Source organism: Antechinus flavipes, chromosome 3, assembly GCF_016432865.1.
Source record: "Antechinus flavipes isolate AdamAnt ecotype Samford, QLD, Australia chromosome 3, AdamAnt_v2, whole genome shotgun sequence".
NCBI lineage: Eukaryota > Metazoa > Chordata > Mammalia > Dasyuromorphia > Dasyuridae > Antechinus > Antechinus flavipes.
Window position 1 is genome coordinate 249,599,239 of NC_067400.1, and position 24,057 is coordinate 249,623,295.

The 24,057-nt window shown below is 32.4% G+C and overlaps 1 protein-coding gene across 6 annotated transcripts in view; it reads left to right on the forward strand.

The window, feature by feature from the left end:
- Positions 1–24,057, forward strand: part of DYRK1A (dual specificity tyrosine phosphorylation regulated kinase 1A) — a 184,394-nt gene that overhangs the window by 105,166 nt on the left and 55,171 nt on the right. The window contains exon 1 of one of the 6 annotated variants that reach the window (XM_051984868.1): positions 21,773–21,795. The exons of the other annotated variants lie outside the window; for them this stretch is intronic. The gene's annotated coding sequence lies outside the window, so the exon portion shown is untranslated. Of the gene's footprint in view, positions 1–21,772; positions 21,796–24,057 lie in introns of those variants that run through there. 6 annotated transcript variants of the gene reach the window in all.

Sequence of the window (24,057 nt, forward strand, 5' to 3'; positions counted from 1 at the left end):
TTGTAAGACAATTCGGTATAATTCAAAAATGGGTGCAAGATTTGATATTTAAAAGACTGCCTATTAAGGAAGGAATGGCCAAATTATGGTATATGATTGTAATGAAATAATTTTACACCGTAAGAATGAATAAAAAGGCTAGATTCAAAGAAACCTGAGAAACTATGATAGTGAAATGATGAGACACAGGAGAATAATTAGTATTCAATAATTACAACAGTTTAAAGAAAAGCATCTTTAAAAGCCTCTGATTTATGCACTGATCACCTTATTTCAAAGAATAGTGATGAACCATGCAATGGATCCTGACTGAGAGTTAGGGAACTTAGAGCGGTTTGTTAAGATATATACCCTTTTGGATGTAGGTTATGTGTCGTTTTGTTTTGTTTGACTATGCTTATTTTAGGATATTTTTCATGCTTTTATTGAGGGGGATTTTGAAGGAAGAGGAGGAACTAGAGGGAGAGGAGAGATTAAAAAATAAGATCATTTAAAAAACATTCAGAAAAGAATAGGAGTTTTAAAAGTAGAAGCAAAAGCAGGACAGCATAATTTTGAAACTTAAAAACATTCAGCATATATTAGTTTAAAAATACAAGCTGTACATATTAGAGATTCATGGTTTTATTTCGACTTTTCTATACTGTTTATATGGAAATGTTGGATGTTATATGCAGAATAACAAAAACAATTTTAAAAAATAATAAACCAATGAAAAGGTTAAAAAGAAGATATTTTAAGATTTTATAGGATGAGACAAAATTTAGATGTGAAAAGGACCTTAAATCCATATTGAGAGCTGTTAGTTTCCTCATTTTATGGATGCTGTGATTAAAATAAGATTACTAAGCTAAGTAAGTGATTTTACTAAATTCTCACAGACAGCTAATAGTCTAATGTGCCAGAGTTGGAATTGTGAATACCTGAGTTCAGAAATCTGCTTTAGATACTTATGAATTGAGTGACCTTAGTACAGTCATTTAGCTGCTCTTATCTCTAACATGATATAACAGTTGAAGTGTCTACCTTTAATAAGGTTATCATTAGGATCAAATGATATGACATATGTAAAGCATTTTTCAAAGCTTAATGCATTATATAGAGAACTATTATTATTGTAGGTCACTTTGGTCAGGAAAAACTTAATTAGGAAAAGTATTTTAAATGAGGTTTTGAAAGATGAATAGAATTTAGAAACATCGAAATTATATTCCTAAATGGGGTGGGGAAACTAAACTAGGACATGGTGGCAAGAAAATAGAAAGTATATGCAAGGAGTAAGACTAGTGGTATAGTGTGCTATAGAGGTTGAGGCAGAATTGTTAGTGTATACACACACACACACACACACACACGTTTGGGTTCTCCTTTAGAAAGAGTTGAAAACTGCAAATATATTCAGGTAAAAAGACATCTTAGCAAAAATGTTTTGGAACAATGAATCTAATAGCAATATATAGATTGAAGTGGTAAAAATTTCAAGGAATTGAAGCCAATTTTGAGATGTAGTTCAGCTTTGATAGTGGAAATAAAAAGGAAGAGATATGAGAGACACTTTTCAGAGGGGTAAAAAAGGAGGTAGTGAATTGATTGAATCTCAAGGAGTCAAATAATTCCGAGGTTTTGAGTCTGAAATAATGGTGGTATAATTAACAGAAATATGGACATGGATCTCAAAGGATCATAGATCTAGACTTTGTCTAGTCCCTAATTTTCTAGGTCAGAAAAACCTTAAGTCCCAGAGAGACTAAATAATTTGATTATTTTGCAGTCCAACCCAAGAAATTTTATTCTAATTATACTTTCCACCATGTAAGGTGAAGGGATTGTTTTTGTTCTCTTCATCCTTGTGTGTGGTTATGGGTTTGTGGGGATGACAGAAGTTGAAGTGATAGATTGTAAGGATTAAGAGTGAAGTGGTTGCATTGGAGCCACTTCTGTTCTTTCCTTCCCATAAAGAACATGCATTTTTAACTCTTTTGGGTTAGTTACCAGATCTTGGTGATTCTGGGATGAGGGAGGGTGATTTCAGGCAGGGTAATTTTTTTTTTTAACTTTATTTTTCTTGTGAAGACTTTTCTTCCTCCATTTCCTACTCTACTTTCTCCTGCAGAATAGTATAATGAAAAGAGCTTTGAATTTGGTGCTAAAATACCTAAAGTAGAAGTAATAGCTTTGTAAATTATGTTATCAAAAGCAAATAACTCTAGTGTCTTTTTAAAAATATGTGTAAATAAGTTTGAGTAGATGATGATCTAAAGCCTTTTCCTGAAATAAATTTACATTTTTATGTTAAGCCCTATATGTTTGAAATGTCTTTATGGGTTTTAAAATTTCTGACCCAAGGTCAAATTCTAGTCCTTTAATATATCAAATTTGCATGATATCTTTTTGAGCCCACTATCTATATACAATTCCAGAACATATATTCCAGAATAGACTTCCAGTTTTGTTTCTCAGCAAATAAATAGGATTAGCCTGGTGGCAATGATCTGAGACTGAGTTTGGCTAGGCAAGAATGTCATAGAATAAGTAAACAAAGGGTTTGGCAGTAGAATATATTGTAGAATTAAATAATTGAGATTGAGAAAGAAAAATTAAGTCAGAGCATTCATTTTCAATCATCATCAGGGAATAACATGTTTTACTGTGCCTTAGCCAAATTATTTTTTTGTAGTTTTGTGAAAGACCAATTTGAGAGTAAAGATATTAGAATCAGACAAAAAGTTAAGATGACATTGTAGTAGTTCAATTAAGTATTTCATAGTTCTGCAGTGATGTTCTAACCCCAAATATCTAATCATCTATTCAGTTTTGTCAGTTCTACCTTCACATCACTTACATCTTGTCTTTTATTTATATAGCCACCAATCACCCTACTTACAAATTTAGATGAATGGCAGGATTTTAGTATTCATAGTAGAAATAGGAAATTTTGGAGGAAAAATAATTTTAGGGGGATACTATGAAGAAATTAATTTGGTGCTTATTGAGTTTGATTGCCTTCAAACATCCAGGTGAAAATAATCCAACAGACATTTGCTGATAGACTCGTGAAGGTAGACTGGTGAAAGTCTAGGACTTTCTATTTATCATTTTTGCTACTTCATCTCTTTGCTTAGTGATACCATTGGGTTATATATGTTGAATTATTTCTGTGAATAAATATTGATAAAGATTGGTTAGGAGTCCCATCAATTATATATCATATATTGTGTAGGGAGAAGGAACTGAAGTTTATGCTCACGGTCACACAGCTAATAAGTATGATTTTGAAATAAGGTCTTATTGGCTTTGAGGCCAGCTTTTTATCTTCCTTTCAGCTTCCCCCTCCCATAACCTTTTTGTGTCTTCCCTTTCTCTCCCTTCCTCCTTTCTCCCCACCCCCCAATCATCTGCATAGAGATGAGATCACTGGGAAGTTTATTAAGGAAATAAAAGAGGATTAGCATACATTTTTAGGGAGCTTGAGACTGAGAAAAGGAGACTGAAGAGGAGTGGCTAGCAGGTGTGATAGAACCATTGTGTCAAGCTAAGGGTGAGTTTAGAGGGAGTTGCTGGATGAGGAGGAGAGACTTTCTGTTTTGTCATTACTTTTACTTGAAAATCAAGAACATGACAAGAGTACATATAGCGATCCCATATAATAATGAATAATGGAGGAAGTGGAAAACAGACAAAAAAACAGTACAGCAAAACTTGTGTAGTTTTTCACACCTGTAGTTTCCCACTAGGCAACCAGGTGGCACAGGGGAGGCCAGCTCATCTTCCTGAGTTCAGGTCTGGCTTTACACTCATTAGCTTTGTGACTCTGAACAAGTCATTTAACTCTAATATCTTTGCCAAAAAAAAAAAAAAAATACCAAATGGGATCAATAAAAGAATCAGACATGACTTAAAAAATGAAGTTTTCCATCTCTCTAAACAAGGAAGGTAAACTTCTCATCTCTTCTTTGGGTCTGAGCTTGGTAAAAGATGTAATGGGCTGAGGCTTGAGTTGATGCACTGAGGTCCCAAGCACATGAGGCTAAATAGTAATTGGACCATACTCTATTAATATATAAGCTTGGAGAAAGAATGGCCCCGCCCACTCTTTGTGCAAGTCCTGATGTATTGTATAGGAAATGATGATTTTGGTGGGTGGAGGCAGGGGAGTGGAAAAGGAAGGGGAAGGAGAGATTTTTTGCATTGCCATTGCGACGGGAAGCCAGCTAACAGAAAAAATAAATTTTTATTTTTACTTAATCATGCATATTGGGCTAGACACCTCAGAGCATCAGTAAAATTTTATTCTTTGAGAGATAATATATATACCAAACTCCTTCCCATATCCTCCCTTGTTATTATTACCCTTGAGATTCTTACTTTTTTGTTCTTCTAGATGATTTTTTTGTTTTTTTCTCTATATTATGTAGTAATTCTTAGTTTGATTGGTAGGGCAATGAATAAACTAATTTAGGTCTAACTAGAATCAATTAATTTCTAGTTATTTAGATCTGTTTTGTTCTCTAAAGATATTTTATAGTTAATTTAGTTCTTTTGTATGTCATGGTAGGTGGACTCCTAAATTTTATGTGTTCTCTAGTAATTTTGATTAGAATATCTTGTCTTTTTTCTTGCTGGATTTTGTTGGTAGGAAGCTGGTGATTTTTGGGGGTTTATCTTTTAGCCTCACTACTATGACTAAAAATATTATTTCCATTAATAGTTTAATCTCTTGGATTCTCTAAATACATTATTATGTCTGTAAAATGTATTATTTTTTGTAGTGGCTAGAAACTGAAAACAGTGGATGTCCATCAGTTGGAGAATGGCTGAATAAGTTACGCAATATGAATGTTATGGAATATTATTGTTCTATAAAAAACGATCAGCAGGATAATTTCAGAGAATTCTGGGAAGACTTACATGAACTGATGCTAAGTGAAATGAGCAGAACCAAGAGAACATTGTACATAGCAACAACAAGATTATGTGATGAACAACTGTGATGGAATTGGCTCTTTACATCAGTGAGGTGATTGAGGCCAGTTCCAATGATCTTGTGATGAAGAGAGCCATCTACATCCAGAAAGAGGACTGTGGGAACGGAATGTGGATCACAACATAACATTGTCGCTCTTTTTGTTGTTGTTTGCTTGCATTTTGTTTTTGTTCTCAGTTTTTTTTCCCTTTTTGATCTGATTTTTCTTGGCCAGCAAGATAACTGCATGCATATCTGTGTGTGTGTGTATATATATATATATATATATATATATATAGGATTTAACATATTTTAACATGTTTAACATGTTTGGTTTTTTTTTTAAATAACTTTTTATTGATAGAACCCATGCCAGGGTAATTTTTTAAGCATTATCCCTTGCCTTCACTTCTGTTCCGGTTTTTCCCCTTCCTCCCTCCACCCACTCCCCTAGATGGCAAGCAGTCTTTTACATGTTGAATAGGTTATGGTATATCCTAGATACAATATATGTGTGCAGAACTGAACAGTTTTCTTGTTGCACAAGGAGAATTGAATTCAGAAGGTATAAATAACCCGGGAAGAAAAACAAAAATGCAAGCAGTTTATATTCATTTCCCAGTGTTCTTTCTTTGGGTGTAGCTGCTTCTGTCCATCTTTGATCAATTAAAACTCTCTTTATCGAAGAGATCCACTTCCATCAGAATATATCCTCACACAGTATCTTTGTTGAGGTATATAATGATCTCCTGGTTCACCTCTTAACATATGTTTGATTATTTGCCATTTGCCCTCGAAGGAGAGGAAAATTTGGAATACAAGGTTTTTGCAAGGGTCATTGTTGAAAAATCCATGCATATGTTTTGAAAATAAAAAGCTTTAATTAAAAAAACTCAATTTAATATTGAAATTAACTTCTTGGATTGTTTGGTAGAATTTTTTTTAATCTATCTTTTAAATTTCTACATTGAAAATAAATTATTCTGTTAACACAGGCATTTTATATTTTTGTAACAATTCATTTGCATTTGGTATCAGTTCTATTCCTTTAGAATTAGAAATTATTTTTCCAATATTTCCATTATTTATTATTTGTTTTTAATTTGTTGTGAATTTTTTTTTCTGCTTTTATATGGGAAGTTTGATTTTTCGCTGTCTGAAAAATGAATTGATTTTCTCTTTTTTAAGTTTTTTTTTCAAGAAGAAAAAAATGTTCCTAGATTTGTTTTTCAATTGAGTCATTTCATTGCTTTCAACTTTTTAGTCTTTGAGTTTTCAGAATTTTTATTTTGGTGTTTAATTTGAATTTTTTGACCTTTTTATTGTGCTCATTTATTTCTCTTTCATCTTCTTAATCTGTTCCATTGATCAAGTCTCTCCTTCCCCTCCCCATCTCTCTCTCTCTTCACCCACCCCCTCCCTCTCTTAATAGTTTTAATGATTACAACTTTATAATAGTACAGTTTGAAATTTGGTTCAATATACTAAGTTCCATTCTTTCCCATTTCCTGACTTTTTTGTTTGTTTCTTCAGATGAATTTTATATTTCCTAGCTTTATAAGATAATTTTTTAATATTTTGATATTGTTAAATTTGTAATTTACTTTAGGTATTATCCTTTTGTCATATTTCCATGACTTTCCCATAGATGATTAGTAATTCTCCATGTATTTAATTTTTCATTTCTGTAAAGATTCTTATAATGCATTCATATAGTTCCTTGTATATCTTGGTATGTAAGTTTTTAAACATTTTATACATAATAATTAAATGGAATTTCTGCATTTTTCTCCTAGTTGCATATTTCTGGTAATGAAAAGACTGATAATTTGTGTGGTTTTGTTTTGTCTTGTCACATTGCCAAAGTTATTGTTAAATAAAATATTATTAAATATAATTCACTTGGTAAGGTTTCCTAAGTAGAATATTTGTAAAATTCAATAATTTTCATTATTTCATCTATTCTTAGTTTCTTTTTTTTGTTGTTGCTATGGGAAGCACGTTTAGAACTTTATCAAATAGTAGTGAACATGGACATGGATCATGGACTATTGGAAAGGCCTCTAGAATTTCCTCATTGTATACAATTTTGGCTCTTGTTTTTAGATATCAATTTTCATATTATTAAAAAATGGTCTATATCTGTGCTTCTTAATTGAAAAAAATCAGAAAATATTAGATTTTGTTAAAAGTTTTTTTTAATTTGCTTTTACTAATTTCCATATATATATTTCATCATGTTTATAGTTTTTTTCTAATTTTAATCTCACCTTTTATTGCTGGTATAAGTAAAAGTTGATTATAGTATTTCTTTTCCTTACTATTTTGCTATTCTTAGAAGAGAAAAGTAAAGGAAAGTATAAACTATTTTTATCTCAAAGATTTTGTTTTTCTCTTCTTATTTTTGTTAAATTTCAGTTTGTTGAGTTATGATCAATTCGGTATACAGTTGAGAATTAAATATAAATTTGAGGTATCTAGTAATGTCCTCTGTGTGTGTGTGTGTGTGTGTGTGTGTGTGTGTGTGTGTGTGTCTGTCTGTCTGTCTGTCTGTCTGTCTTAGAAGTCAAACTTTAGTATAAACTTGTAAGATGACACTTTTTACCTAATAGAAATTGTTGAAAAATATTTTTCTTTTGTTGCCAGATTATTGCATTTAATATTTCACATCTTATTTTCCTGTTCAAGGATGGATATTTTACCTTTTTTGCATGCTTTTTATTTCAGAGCTTGCCTATTATAGAATCCTCAACTTAAAGAGTAGGGAATAAATTTTTTATGGATGAATTATTTTAATTATTGAAACTTAAATAGAAGATTAGAACTTGGAAGGTCATCCAACCCTCTCCTTTTACAGTGAAACCTAGACTGAGCGTTTTGTGATTTGATCAAGATCTCACGATTTTTCTATCAGCTGTGGGTATAGTCTTCTGATTTTAAATTTGATATATGAACTTTTTGTAATGCTGAATTGAGATTTTTAAATAAATTCCTTATTTAAATTTGTAAAAGAAAATCCCTACTCCAGTCTTTCATTTCTATTATATCAGAAACTTAATTCATTATCTTTTTTTCCAAGCTCTCCTCTCCTAATTTAAACTATTATTGTTAAGGGTACTATCATGTTTCCAGTGACCCAGGTTGATGATCTAACAATCTGGGTTACATCTTCTTATAAATCCTTTCCTTCACTGTACTGAGCTCCTCTCCTCAGCTAAGCATTTGTCAGATCTAGCAATTCTATCTTTGTAATCTCTTGGTTTTTCCTCCTTCTCTTCTTTGACTGCCAGTATTTTTTTTCAGATACTCACCATGTGGAATACCTTACTGGTTGGTTTTCCTTTCTCATATTTTCCACTGCTGTCCATTCTTCATTCAGCAGTCACATTGATCTTCCTCAAACTGAGGTATCTGATTATGTTAATTCTCATTTCTCTCTACACTCAGTCCATTGGCTGTTACTTCTGAAATAAAATATAAAATCTTATTTGGCTTTTAAAGCCCTTTATAACCTGGCATCTCTTTACCTTTGCAGTCTTTTTTGCATCTTACTTTATTTAGTACTTTCTGATGTGTTGACTCTGGCCTCCTTTCTCTTTGAATAAGATATTCTTATCTTTTAATTCAAGTATTTTGACTTGTCTCCCTTTTCCAGAAAGCTTTCTCTCATCTCAGCTTCTTTGGCATTTTTTAAGTTCCAACTTCTGCAAAAAATCTTTCCCATTTTAATATAATCTTAGTGCCTTCCCTATGAGACCAAAAATTTAACCTGTATATATCTTGTTTGTACATAAGTTTGTTCACATGCTGTCTCCCTCATCTTGTGAGCTCTTTGGGAGCAGAGACTTTTTTTTTTTAAATATATCCTAGTGTTCAGCACAGTCCTTGACTTAGCAGGCTGCAAGTAAATGCTACTTGACTAACTGATGCTGACCATGGTAAGATTTCTGTATGATATTGCGCTCTCTTAGCACTATTGTAGTGAAATTAAAGGGAAAACAGACTTTGGTCCACTGGCCCCCATAGGATGTTGTAGTGGAGGTCCAACTGGCAGAGTGGAGAGAAAGGAACAAAATCCTTATGAAATCTATAATGAGCTATATCCATATGTTCCAAATTATATATGCAGGATACAGCATAGTAATTTATAGAATTCAACAGTTCTCTACTTAGTGACTATTTTAATCTTAATGTTCCAGATGGAAGTACTAAAAATAAGTTATTGGCATTGTATTTCAGCCATAAGACTTTGGCTTGCCTTTTTTTTTTTTTTTTTTTTTTTTTTTAATTCTATTCCAAAGGTTAAAGGTCTTTTTTGTAGAATGGCTCGTAAGGTATGGTGTGTGGTGTTTTGTTTTTTTTTTTTTTTTTTTGTCCTATTCAATTTTCATTAATAGGATAGGGATAGGATTTATTTTGTGGTTTCATTAATATTAAGAACTTCTGGATAAGGAAATTCCCACTACTATTGTGTGTTGGCACCTACTTTGAAATTTATAGCTTTAGTGTTTAGTACTGAAAGGTTGTGACTTCCCCATGATCACATAGCCAGTAATGATCAAAGGCAATATTTGAAATCTAGGCTACCTGACTCTTAGGTTAACTCTCTTTCTATTACTCTTTGTTGCTTCTCTGCATCTTAGCTGACATTTAAATTACATTTAGTAATATTACCACAGAAGTGGGTATGAAATATACTTTATCCATGAGGGAGCTCAATAAATGTTAGTTGAATTTTAAATAATATATTTTCATTCCAATCAGAAACCCTCTTTCAGCTCTTTATTTTTTAAATGAGAAAACATTTTCAACAATCTTTGCTAACATCTTACAAGTAGCAAGATAAAAGGCAATATTTGAATCCAGATCCCCCTTATATAGACTTCTATGAATGTATATTTTTTATATCATTTGTATTCTTTCTGAATCCTGTCTTTCTTTTCCTATAAGTGGTCAATTCCTTAAAAGAAGAAATTCTTAAGGGGGAAAAAAAGTATTTTTTAACTAAACTAAGTGTTTATTGATTTATTCAGTTAGTGGCATATTAAAATAATATCCTGAGATTAGGGGGTCCGAGAAAATTGTTTTATGTGCATCTAGTTTGTTTTCCTAGGCCTTGCTCACTTTATTGTTACAGTTTATTGTTTACAGTTACTAATTCTGTAATCTTGTTATCATAATGTCACAGTTATGATGTACTTGTGGAAGAAATATGGAGTATTTTGAGGGCAAAAAAGTATAGTGGTGAGGATTTAAAATAATGTTTTTTTAAAAGAAGCTATTTTATTGAATAAACATTTATTAAACACTATATGCTAGGTACTCTGTTAAATACCTAGTTTGCTAACCTGGATTATTGGGAGAATAATTACAGAGAAGTTAGGACTAACAAGATTTGGAGGTTTAGTTATGGATATATTAAGTTTGTTATATTATTTGTTGTTGTGGACAACGTATTGGTGATAAGTATGTACTTAGATTAATCCTACAATTCTATACTTAGTCATTTGAATTATGTTTGAAGGCATGCCATTTTCATTAAACCTGACAGAGCTTATTCTTAATAAGTTCATTTCCATTGAGACATCATAATGGGACTTGATGGATAATTCTGTTTGTTGAGAACATAAACAACCAAAGAGTTATAGTTTTAGAACTGGAAAGGGCTTTAAAAGATAGAGTCCAGCTTTCTTTATTTTGTAGGTGAGGAAACTTGAGGCAGAGCAAATAAGTGGTTTCCTTAGGGTCTGAGATAGATTTTGTTTCTAGGTCTTCCTGACTTTAGTTAACAATCATACCAAATCACTTTTGTTTGAATCTGTCAAAGCCTATAAAACAGCCTGATGTAGTCAGGAGCACTAGATTTGGAGTAAAAAAGATCTAAATTTGAATCCCAGTTTTGTTATAATTACTGTGTTATTTAAATTCTTTGGGCTTTAATTTTCTTGTGTGTACACTTATACTGGTCCTTTCCCCAGCTCTAATTCTTTCCTCTTATGCGCCAATGAATGCGTTATGATAGTGCATCAATTTATTCTATAGCTCAGCTTGCATTTATTTTTTGCTTTTTGATTCTTAATCGTAAATATTTGAAATAAAGTGATTTGTGAATGGTCAGTAAGTGAATTAAGTGTTGGAGCTCAGGGGAAAAAATATTCTTGTTTTTACTCACAATTCTTGAAAGCTATATAAGATTCTTGAGTTGCTTGGGGCTTTGGGTTAGCAATGCTGGATCAAAAGAATTAATAAGGTTTAGAATTGAATAGAACTATAGCAGTAGACTTGAGAATTGGAAAAAGAATTCTCACATTCTCATTTTATAGATGAGACAACTGAATAGCAGAGAAATTGAGTTTCAGAGAATTGTCCAAAGTCTCATGAGTAGTAAGAAGAAACAACTGGGATTTGAAAAGTGTGCTCTCACTTACACGAACTGATGCTGAGTGAAACGAGCAGGACCAGGAGATCATTATATACTTCAACAACAATACTATATGATGATCAATTCTGATGGACCTGGCCACCCTCAGCAATGAGATGAACCAAATCAGTTCCAATGGAGCAGTAATGAACTGAACCAGCTACACCCAGCAAAAGAACTCTGGGATATGACTAAGAACCATTACATTGAATTTCCAATCCTTATATTTTTGCACCCTGCATTTTTGAGTTCCTTCACAGGCTAATTGTACAATATTTCAGAGTCCGATTCTTTTTGTACAGTAAAATAACGGTTTGGTCATGTATACTTATTGTGTATCTAATTTATATTTTAATATATTTAACATCTACTGGTCATCCTGCCATCTGGGGGAGGGAGTGGGGGGAAAGAGGGGAAAAATTGGAATAAGAGGTTTGGCAATTGTCAATGCTGTAAAGTTACCATACATATAGCCTGTAAATAAAAGGCTATTAAAATTAAAAAAAAAAAAAAGAAAAAGAAAAGAAAAGAAAAGTGCTCTCTAACTTCAAATTAAGCCCTTTTGACTGTGACAAATTGCTTTTTGATTGACTTATAGAGGACCTCTGCTCTAGAGCTCTGCTACCCATTTCCCACAATCAAGAAATAGTGTTAGCTATAGTTATCTTTCAAGTGCGATCTTTTTGTAATTATTTGAAAGAAATGTAGGACTACATAGTATCATAGTATACTAATCCACATTCCCACCCTCACATATTAGGGGATATTTACTCCCTCAGGAATTTATAGTAGTGAAATTATATTTGGTTATAGGGTTTTTCTTAAGTTATAAATCCATGGAAAAATCTGTATTAATAGACTTAGGGGTTCTTATTTTGGGTTAGTCTTATTCACCAAATTTGTAGATATGAGAGAACTGAGAGGAATAGCTAAAATGTTAGAAGACCTAATTGGAGTACAGAAAGATTTTGATAGAGTGAAATGATGCTCCAAATTTAATAAGATGTAAATATAATAGGTGGTCTACATATTGGTTCAAAATTAATATCCCAAGTACAGGATGAATTATAAACATAAAGCATTTATTAACCACTTACTAATATGTATTCCTTGAATTATACTAAGGATACAACTTTAAATTCACAAGAAAATTCCTGCCCTTGATGCACTGACATTGCAGTGCAGTAAGATAGTAAAAAAGGGGAGCCAGAAAGAGTATGTGTATCTGTGTATATATGCATGTGTGTGTTAGATAATAGACTCCTGCTGGAAATGATTAGGAACTGGGAGGTTTCATTCTTGTGAAAGTTCTCCTTTTAAGAGTGCAGGTATTTCTAATAGGAGTGTTGAGAGGCATTCAAATAGGAAAGACTGGGGTAGGTAAAAGTTCATGTTAAAAAGAACCAGAGATTTTAGTGCTATACAAATTATGAGTTTAACTAGTAGCCACAAAAGTTAATAAATTAATTCTTTGGTCACTAATAGGAATGTTGAAACAGAAAAAGTAGAAGTGGCAATTGTCTTTTTGCTATTCACAGTCAGGCTGAATCAGCTGTGTGTATCAGATTTTAGGAGACAATAATAACCACATAAAGGATGCATATAAGAGAATGTTGCAGGAACTCGAGTTGTTAAAGGAAGTAAAGATGTTTAAGCCTGATGGGGAGAATACTTTACTCAGAAACTGAGTAAAATAGTAATATGGTAAAATAAGTAATATAACTTGCTTCAGGTATTTGAAGATTGTCATATGGAAAAGGTATTAGTTTTGTTGTTCTTGCTTTGCTCTTTTATAAGATGTTTTAATTCTGCCTTTGTGTTTTATTAAAACTGAAAGTTTTAATGTATCCCTATGAAGTTGATTTTTAGTGTTATATCTTTTTTGTCCTTTTAATATAGCTAAACAGAATCGCTTACTTTAAAGTACATCATCTAGTTAGGTTACAACTAGCATTTGATTCAGGTACTTGTATTTCTGAATGAGACTTGGCACCTGCAATTATCAGGTTGCCTAATGGGTAACTGGACAGAGCAGCTAATTCATTGTCTCTTCTCCCCCCCCCTTTCTCCTCCCCCTCCCCCCCTCAAGTTTGCTCTTAGTATATGAGTGTTAACAATGGCTGCTATCCACCACTAGAGGGTAGCAGGGGCATATCCATTTTATTTAATTATTAACGATTTCTGAAGCAGACTGCTCAGTATATATACACATGTGCCCATTATAAATTGTAGATTGTAGTGATATTTTTCCATTTTCTGGTTTCAGGTGCTCTTACTTTGAAAATATACTACCTGTATTTACAAGTTTTTTTTTTTTTTTTTTTTTTTTTTTAAAGTAGCTTTTTATTTACAAGTTATATGCATGGATAATTTTACAGCATTGACAATTGCCAAAACTTTTGTTTCAGTTTTTCCCCTCCCTCCCCCCGATGGCAGGTTGACCAATACATGTTAAGTATGTTAAAGTATAAATTAAATACAATATAAGCATACATGTCCTAACAGTTATTTTGCTGTACAAAAAGAATTGGAGTTTGAAATAGTGTACTATTAGCCTGTGAAGGAAATAAAAAATGCAGGTAGAAAGTCTTTAAATATTATTTAGCATCTTTACTGCTAATTTCTTTTAAAAATTCTTTTGTTAAATCCTTATATGCTAGCTTCTTTCGCTATAATTTTAAAAAATTACATCTAACTTTCCTTGTAATTTAAAAAAAAGTTCTAGTAACTTGGAAACTTCCTCCACCAATGCAGATATTCTGCAGTTTATCATTTTAGAAAGTTGTCTGGGGATATTGAGAATTTAAGATACTTGCTTAGGTTCACACAGTGGGTAACAGGGAAGAGACTTGAATAAAAATCTTGCTGACACACAAATAGGTCTGCAGTTCACCATGCCACATTTCCTTTTCTTCTTTTTTTTTTTCTTCTCACACCTTTGGTAAAATAATATCCATTCTATTTTTGTTTCCTTTCCTTTTTATCCTTTTCTTTATTTTCTACTGGGAAGAGCTCTAAAAAGTTCTGTTCTCTTTTATCTCTCAAGTAGTATGGTAGAAATGCAGAGTCCCCTGGGCGTTGCATTTAAAACTGTGTAATTTTTGATAATTTAGAGTTTAATAGGAGCATGCTTTTAGAATTATAGAATCTATATCTCAGCTTCTTTAATAAAACCAGTAGGGTTAGATTGGATAAACTCTGAGATCTTTAAAAATTTGAAAACATAGGAATCAGAGGAGCTCCTAGTTTCAAGTTGGCTAAATTCAGATAATATAAAGATGAAATAGATTACTGTCAATAGATGATGCTAAAGAGATAATTCATGTGCATAAATAAGTTTGATATAAAACAGACATCCTAGACTAAGTGTTTTGAATAACTAGAAGATTAGGAAATCATTTTGGAGGGATTGGGAATGAAAATATGAGAGAAGGCTTTGTGGAGAAGATAGCACTGGCACTAACTTTCATAGAAAAAGGGAAATAAAGAGGTTTTATTGTGTAGTACTACTAAATGTGGAGTAAAGAGCTTCTTGATTTAATTTTCATTTATCATTTGGTAGTTATGAAACCTTGAGGAAATCTCAAGTATTTATTAAATACCTGTATTGTACCAGGGAGTGTGCTGGTTCTGAGATTAGAGACACAAAAATCTGCCCTCAATAAACTTACATTCTTTGAGGAGGAGAGGAAGATTGCAATACGTATTCAGAAAATAAAGTATAAAACAAATACACAAAGAAATTTGGAGGCACTAGAATAATAACAAATTTCGTTATCTCCAATCTTTTATTCAAGCTACTGTGCCGCAACACTAAGTTATTCCTGGATTTCTTTTGCTTGGCCACTTTCTGCTGCTTCTGTTTCTAAGAAATGAGTCCAAAAGCCATTTCTGGATGGCTGCCTGCTTTAACCCACCACAGATTGGACCCTTCATGTAGGAAGTAGGGTAGAGAGCCAATTAGATAGCACTGTGGTTAGAGTCTCGTCTTGGGGTCAGAAAGCTGTGAGTCCAAATCCAAACTCCAACACTTGATGTGTGACCTTGGGCAAATCACTTCACTCATTTGCTTCAGTATCTTCATCTCTAAAATGAAGATAATAATCCCAAAGTTGTTGTAAGGCTCAAATGAAATAATTGTAAAGTGCTTAGTTCAGTGCCTGGCATATATAGGTAAACTCTATATAAATGTTAATAGTTGTTATTTATTGTTTTGTGATGATGATGATAATGTTGATGATGAAGTTGTTAGGTTTTGAAAGGAGAAGCTAGGGAATCTTAAGAGATTGAGGAGGGAATTAAATCCAGGATCCAAATGATAAATGGAATTTAAATAATAGCCCCTGCAGAGGCATAGGAATAGAAGATAGACTGTTTCCTATGAAGAACATAAACAAGCTGTTTTGACTGGAAGAAATATAGGATTAAAAAAAGGAGCCTATAAAGAGTTATTTAGAGCCAGGTTAGGAAGGGCTTGAAATGTCAGAAAAATTGACATTTGATTTTATAGGCAGTAGGATCAATGAGTGTCTTTAAATAAGAAAGTGACATGGATGGACTTGTGTTTTAGGAATATTACCACTTTTATAGCTATCTAGAGAAGAGAGATATTGAAGGCAGAGAGACTGTTGTAATAATCCACAGAAAATTACCACAGAAGATGGTAAAGACCTAAACTGGGGGGAGCAGAGGAAGAGAGAGAGAGAGAAGGAGAGGAAGAAGGAGAGGGGAAGAGGGAGAGGGAGAGGCAGAGGAAGAGGAAGAGGAAGGGGAGAGAGAGAGGGAGAGGGAGTGTGTGTGAGTGAGAGTGTGTGAGAGAGAGAGTGTGTGTGTGTGTGTGTGTGTGTGTGTACATATAGATATGACTGGAGAGATTGATGTAAGTATAGAATCTACAGAAATGGGTGACTGGTTTGGAATGTGAGGTGAGGGAGAAAGAAGAATTCTGATTGATTTTGATGTTGTGAACTTGAATTCAGTTATTTGCTGATAATTGCTGCTAAACTTACAGCCCAAAAATTTGTTCATGAAAAGATTATTGTGACAGAGAAATGGTCTGCCAATTGCTTACTCTCTTTCTCGCTATCTTCCTCTGTTTTAATCTATAATTTGTATAGGAATGCTGTTTTTTTTTTTTTAAAACTGATTTCAGGTGAAGAAATGTACTACCAATAAATATCTGTACTTGCTCTGCAACTTATTATCTTGGAGCCTAAGATCTTGGTCCCTAGAGTTAGATGACTTGTCTAGAATTAAATAGCTATTTTGTTTAAGATACAGAAAAACAATTAAACAACAAATTTCCTTCTTATCTTTTATTCAAGCTACTATGATCCAAAGTACTAGAATATCCATGGATTTTTGCTTGGTAATTTTCTGCTGCTTCTGTTTCTATGAAATGAGCCCAAAGGCCATTTCTATATGGCTTCCTTCATTAACCCACCACATCTATTCATTATCAGAAACCTATTCTTATTTCTAAGTGAATACCAAATACCAATGTAGTATTTAGATTTCTTATAACTAAGAAAAGTTATTTTTTGCAACATTATTTCTCTGAGGATAATGTTATTTTTTAGTTTGTCTTTTTGTTTTGTTCCCCCAGAGAGCCTAAATTTCTCAAAAAAGTATCATAGTTAATTAAAAAAAAATATTCAAATTCAGTGTTGTCATCCTTTGAGTGTTCACTACATATCTTAAAATACTACTATTCTAGAATTTTTTCTGTGAAGGAGTAAGTTTTTATTTTTAGGTAGTTGGAACAAGACTCTTAGATTTCCTTTTTAAGCCAGGTATCATTTTCTATTTTAACAGTCAATATTCTTGTTTTCTTAAGGGCTCATTATCTCCTGGTATCCTTGTTTTGTAGGAATTCCCATATCTGATGTTTTAATTTTAATTAAATAAAAATATATTACTTTTTTTTCTGTTCTTTTTTGCATTTTTAACTTCTTTTTTTAATGTGTTAAAATCTTAATCTGGATTCAGAATGTCAAAGGTGGTCACAGATTGAATCCTAATAAAATTAAAACTGGGAAAAACCAAGAATAAAAAGAAATGCCAAATTCCCCTAAGGACAATTCAATTTTAAATCTTTTAGATTAACACAGACAAGTCCTTACTACAATGTTTTTTGTTTTTAAGTTGGTATTTGCTTTAAGCAGGACCTGAATCTTACTTTTTCCATGAGCATTGCCTCAGTTTCCCATTTCCCAACTTTGCATGTCTCACTTTTGAATAAGTCCCTGTTTTGGGAGACAATTAAGTAACTCTACCAGTGGAAAGATCAGCAGTTTTTAGGAGTGCCTTCTAATCTGGGTTAGAAGAATCAATACTGTTATTTGTACTTGCTTTCTTACAACTTTCTTAAGAAAACGAGCATCTACCAGCTAATTTCTTCTAACCACAGCCTTCAAAATGTTGCTTCAACATAATCTTTAATTACATCATTATTATGTTGGGTAGTTAAGGTATAGTGGATAGACTGTTGGACCTGGGATCAGGAAGACCCAGTCTCCAGACCCAAGCTCAAATCTAATCTCAGACACTTAGTAGCTATGAGATTGGGTCAAGTCTTTTCACCATTTTGACTCCCTCTGTTTTGTTACCTGTAATGGGAATTGTGATAGCTCTCAGGATTATAGTATGGATCATATAAGGTACTTGTAAGATATTTTGCAAGTCTTGAGATTTATAAATGCTAGTTATAATTTATAGAAACCCTACCACAACTAATGATGTAAAATATCACTGTAAGTTTTTTGGATAATTACTTTTGCAGTAGTCATGTTTTTATGAAATTAGCCATATTATTAGGTTGGATATGATTGCTTAATATTTTAATCCTGTTTCTGATTTTGAATAAATTTTTGGAAATCAGTATTTGAAGAAACATTTTGTAGTAACCATATGCCAATAAGATATCTAGTATATTTTGAAATGCCTATTTTATTTATACTCTAAACAGATTTTTGTAAGGAGATTATTCATTTTTATTGAATATAAACTCAACTGAACTAATGTCAGTTGCCCTTTACATCTAATGTGCTATGCTTAGGCTCCAGAAATATTAAATAAAAACTAAATTTTGTGATTTTTCTTCAGATTCATGTAGTATCAGGAGTAAGGATAAAGGGATTTGCTAGAAGGAGTAATCTAGCATGGAGGTTTGGAAGAGCAAGATCAGATAATTTAATGTCTGTGTGAAACAGACTTTGAAATCTATAAAATACTAATGAAATATGTAGTGGGATCATTATTCTTTTAAAGTTTTATACTATAAAAATTATTGTTATAGATATCAGGTTAGCTAGAATTCTCCCCGTATTTTGCTGAAGCAATTTTCAGTCTGAAAGGATCAACTAACAATTTGAGCTGATTGCTGCCTACATTTTGGTTAAGAGAGCCATTTACTTTACACATTATTTCTTTTTTGAGGTGTGGAGCCTCATGGTTAATTAACATGCTACTTTTATAACATGAAAACACTTAGGTTAAACATTTTCTTTGAAACATTTTGTTCTGATAGAAGAGACACTTTGCAACAATTTCTCAAATCTTTCCTGACAAATTATATTCCCTGAAAATGATTTATCAATTCACTTTTTGTTGGCTTAATCTTTATTTTATTCTTTTAGCTCAATTTGTTTAGTTTTTTTCATATTACTTTTTACTAACCTTCCCATATTTCTCTGATTTTTGTATTCATCCATATAGTGAAGTATACTAAGATTAAGTGTCATAATTTTTTTAGCCACTCCCTAATTCTTGAGTATATAGTCCATTCCCACACATCCTTGTTATTACAAACAATAGTTTTATGTTAATTATTGTATTTGTGACTAATTTTTTTCTGTCAATTATGTCCATATAAGATCTTTTCAATAGAAAAATTTGTTAACTTTTTGGACATAATTCATACCTGTTCCCTCTCCCTCTCTGTCTTTCCTTCCCCTTCCTCCCCCACCCCCAGAGTGGTGAAGCAATCCCCATAACAGACTCTAGATATCAAATTTTTTATTTGCATTTGTTACATTTATGTTTTTTCCCTCCTTTTTTCCAGTTGAAGATGTAACATTAGTTTAATAAAAGCTTAAAAATTAAAATAGGAATTTGATAGTTAAAAATTACATTTCTTTCATGATATTTTGACCTTTTTAAAATGACTTCTGCATATTCTGGCTCATACGGTTACTTGAAATTCCTTTAATTTATTAGATTGTAAACATATTATTGAGGCCAGTGACTTTGTTAGTATATAATAGGTTCTTAACAAATGAGTAGTGAATCTCCTTATTTGTAGAATATCAAATATTGTTAGTAAATACATTTTTCGAGTAAGAAAACACAGGTGAAAAGTTAAGCCATTTATTAAGAAATTATTACATGCCAGGCAGTTTGGAAATCACTTAACATATAAATAGAGGGCAAAATTCACCCTCCATCTTTTGGGAATTTGTATCTTCTCTCCCTTTCCCTTCCCTTCCTCCCTCTCTCCCCTCGCCCTCCCCCCTCTTTTTCTCTCTTGTTCTCCCTCTCCTTCCTTCTTATCCCTTTTCCCCTTTTCCTCCTCTCCTCCTCCCCCCTATAAAGTAGTAAAAATGAGTTTGATTTACAAAGAAGTAATATCTTTTTCAAAAAATTTATTTTTATTACAGCTTTTTATTTTTAAAACATATGCATAGATAACTTTTAAACATTGATCCTTGCAAAATCTTGTGTTTCAAATTTTTCCCTCCCTTAGGGGGCAAGTAATCCAATATATGTTAAACTTGTTAAAAATATATGTTAAATACAGTTTATGTATATACATTTATACACTTATGCTGCATAAGAAAAATCAGATCAAGAAGAAAAAAATGAGAAAGAAAACAAAAATGCAAGAAAAAGTGTGAAAATGCTGTGTTGTGTTCCACATTCAGGGAACTTGTATTCTAATAAGAGAAAAAGGGAGCTGGACAGGAGAGCAATATAAAAAAAATCATTAAAAGTCTGAATGGAATTGAAGAGAGAAGTAAAATGGATGGCCTAAATTTTAAGTGAAATTATTGTCTTGGGTAACACTTTACCAGAGGAGAGCTCTTAGGAGCAGAGATAACTTCAGGGAGAGAAGTATCTTTTTGGAAAGTAGGTAGAGGCTTGAGAATCCTAAGCTGTGCCAGGAAAAAAATTAAGAGTTGTAAATACAATTAAGTGGGCAAATATCTTAATTTTTCCTTTGGTCTACATGGTTGATGTAATTTTTAAAAATCTGAGGATTAATTCAATTTGCTCTATACTGTATGCCTAGAATGCACTCCTTTTTTATCTCTGTCTCTTGGAATCTTTACCTTTTTACCTTTGTCCCTTGGAATTCTTAGTTTCCTTTGAAGCTAGTTTCAAGCACACATCTGTATGATCCTTTCTTGATTTCCCCCAGTTGTTAGTGCATCTTTTCTCCATTTCTCTTCCTCTTTGCTCTTTTATTCCTGTATTCTCTGTACCTATTACAAGGTCTGGCAGGCCCTTGATAAGTGTTTTTCAATAGAGCTATTATGACACCATCTTTCTCCATAACAATGGATTTATGGTCTCATTGACCTCAATAACTAGTCCTTTTAGAGTTAGTGGAATAGATCTCAGTCCATCTTGTATTATGCAACCTATTGTTTTAGTTGGTTATTATTATCATGAAGTGTTTCTTTCAGGCTAGATTTATTTTTTTACAGGTAGAATTAATTTGTTATAGTAGTGTTTGTAGAACTCATTTGGTCTCAGTATTTTGGGAGGGTCTTGAAATACATAAAATGGTATTCATTATAGTTGAAAATGACACCTAGATTACCCTTGTGATTAAGCAAATAATTGAGAAAAAGAAGAAAAAATGGAAATAGTATTTTCAAAAATTTAACCAGTTTCATATATAATTTTTCATATAAATATGCATAAAATGTTCTTATTCCACATCTTGCATATAAAGTTTATTAAAAACCTAATTTTTAGTGTCTCTAGAAATATTAAGAAATAATAGTTTTTACTAAAGCCCTTTATAGACGCCTAGAGAAAAAGCTTCTTGGAAAGGTGGGAGATAGGTCAAGAACAAAAAGATCTTTCTTAGGAAACAGATTTAAGTTTGATAACTAAACTCTTTGTCTTATTAATTTTATTTCTTCTCCACTCACTTGAAGTGATTGGTCTTAGTACATTCTTCTCCATGGATGAAAAAAGAAAAGGTTCCTTTTTTTACTTCTGGAATTAAATGGTCCCAGAAAGGAATAAGATAGCTACTTGATTGGTCATAATTTAAAAAAAAAATTTTTACATTGTAATCTTTTCCCTGCTAAAGATTCCCATATTTATGTCAAATTTTTAAAAATTCTTTTTGATTCTGTGGGACCCGGAGGAATCTTTGCTACCTTGGACATCTTTCCAAGTGAGTAATGGTTTGGATAGAGATAAATATAATTAAATTGTTTTTTAAGTTTTTTTTTCAAAATGCAAAATGTAGATTAAGGATATCCCTGTTTCATTGGTACAATAATTACTGGCATTGTAGCCTCCCCCCAGCTGGCATTATGAGCTCTTCTTCATAAAGAAGCGGAATCATGGATTTGTTGTAAATAAAAGCCAAACTGGAAAGATCCAAAAGGTCTCTCTACACAGACTGAATGTTTTTTTTAAAATGATGTCCATTTTCAGCATACTAAATTTCAATAATGTAGTCTTAGACACTTAACTAACCATGCGAACCTGATAACTGTTAGCTTCAGTTTATTCAATTGTAAAATGAGGACAATAATCCCATGTTTTCTCACCTAACTTGATTAGCTCCATTTTTTAAAGGAGCTGTTCTACTTGGTTTCAATTCTGTCATACCATGTAAGCTTTCCTTTGTCCTTGACTTTCCCAGTTTGATTGTAAGATCCTTGAGGGCTGGCACTCTCTTATTTTGCATCTGCTCAATTAAATGGTTATTTCCTTTCTTGCTAAGAGCATCTTGGAGGAGAGAGGGGAGAGGAGTTGTGAGTATAAAAAAAATCTAGATAGTGACTTAGGGTGGTATGAAATAGTCTTACATGGCCAAAAAAAACCAACTGAAGAGGATCCCTTTTTCTTTCATCTGAGAAATGGGCATTCTGGAAGATGGAAAAAATTGTCATTCTGGGAGATGGAAAAAAATATAGCTAACATTTATATGAGCTAGCACTTCACTAATAATATTTCATCTAATTCTCACAGAAACTCTGGGAGATAGGTGCTATTATTATCCTCATTTTACATGTGAATATGCTGAGAAAGTTAAGTGAAGATCTACTGTACTACCTAGGTGGTTTTAAGTGAAGATTAAGAGAACCTTTCAAAGAATTCCAAGTCAAAACCTTTAAAAATTCAATCATAAGCATTTAGTGGACATTTACTATATGTAGTGGCACAGAATGAAATAAATATTCCCTTTTGACAAGGAGGTTACATTCTTTTTTTCCCACCATTGTAGTAGCAATTAAAGGGATCTAGACAGAGGCATTATTTAGAATCCAGGTTCTTTAACTTGAATTCTGTAAATTTATTTCAAGAAAATATTTTAATGATTGCATTTCATTAGAATTGATTTCCTTTGTAATCTTATTCATTTTATTTTTATACACTTACAAATATTCTGAAAAGAATTCAATGACACAAAAAAAATTAAGGACCTTTGGCTTAGAAGGTAATACTTGAACTATAATTTAAAAGAAGTGAGGAACAATGTGTTATTGGGTTAAATGTAAGACAAGGAAGTGAAGTTTTATATATAAGAGCAAGAGGCAGCTAGGTGACATGGTAGATAGGATGCTGGACCGTAGTAAGGAAGACTCACCTTCCTGAGTTTAAATTTGGCTTCAGTATTTAATACTTGAGGCCTAGTCACCCTATTTGCCTCAATTCTTCATCTATAAATTGAGCTGGAGAAGGAATGATAAACCACTCCAGTTTCCCTGGTTGTACCACCAACCCCTTTCCCCCAATTAAAACAAAAACAAAAAGTACAAGCCTAAATGGAGTCATGAAGACATGCCTGAAATGACTGAACAACAACAATATGAGTAATCAAGATGACCAATTCATCTGAACTGTGGAGTAGAAATAATCGAGGAAGGAAATAAGCATTTATTAAGTACCTTCTTTGTGCCATGTTCTGTATTAAGTGCTTACTAGAAATATTATCTTATTTGATCCTCACAACAACCCTCAATAGTAGGTGTAATTATTATTGCTCTTTTATAGCTGAAGAAACTCAGACTGCCAGGTTAAATGGCTTTTCCAGGGTCACACAACTAGTACATGTGAGGCCAGAGCTGAACTCAGATCTTTCTGACTCCAGACTTGGGTCTTTATCCAGTGAGCCACCTTGCTACAAGAAACTACAAAAGAATACAAGAAAGGAAATAATTAATATATAATAATGCTTGATATATGACTTGGTTCTCCATGGTAATGGATTTTAAAAGTCAACCAGGGAAATTTATATTTTATTTTGGAGGCAATAGAGAACTACTTGAGTTTTAGTAGGGAAATGTTGTACTTGAGGAAAATCATAGTTATATTTATATGGAGGATGGATTGAACCATTGCTTTGTGCCAGAGGGAGATGATATATTATTTGAAATAAAGTTTATCTATGAAAGTTATATTTTTCAGCAATAGCTTACCAATC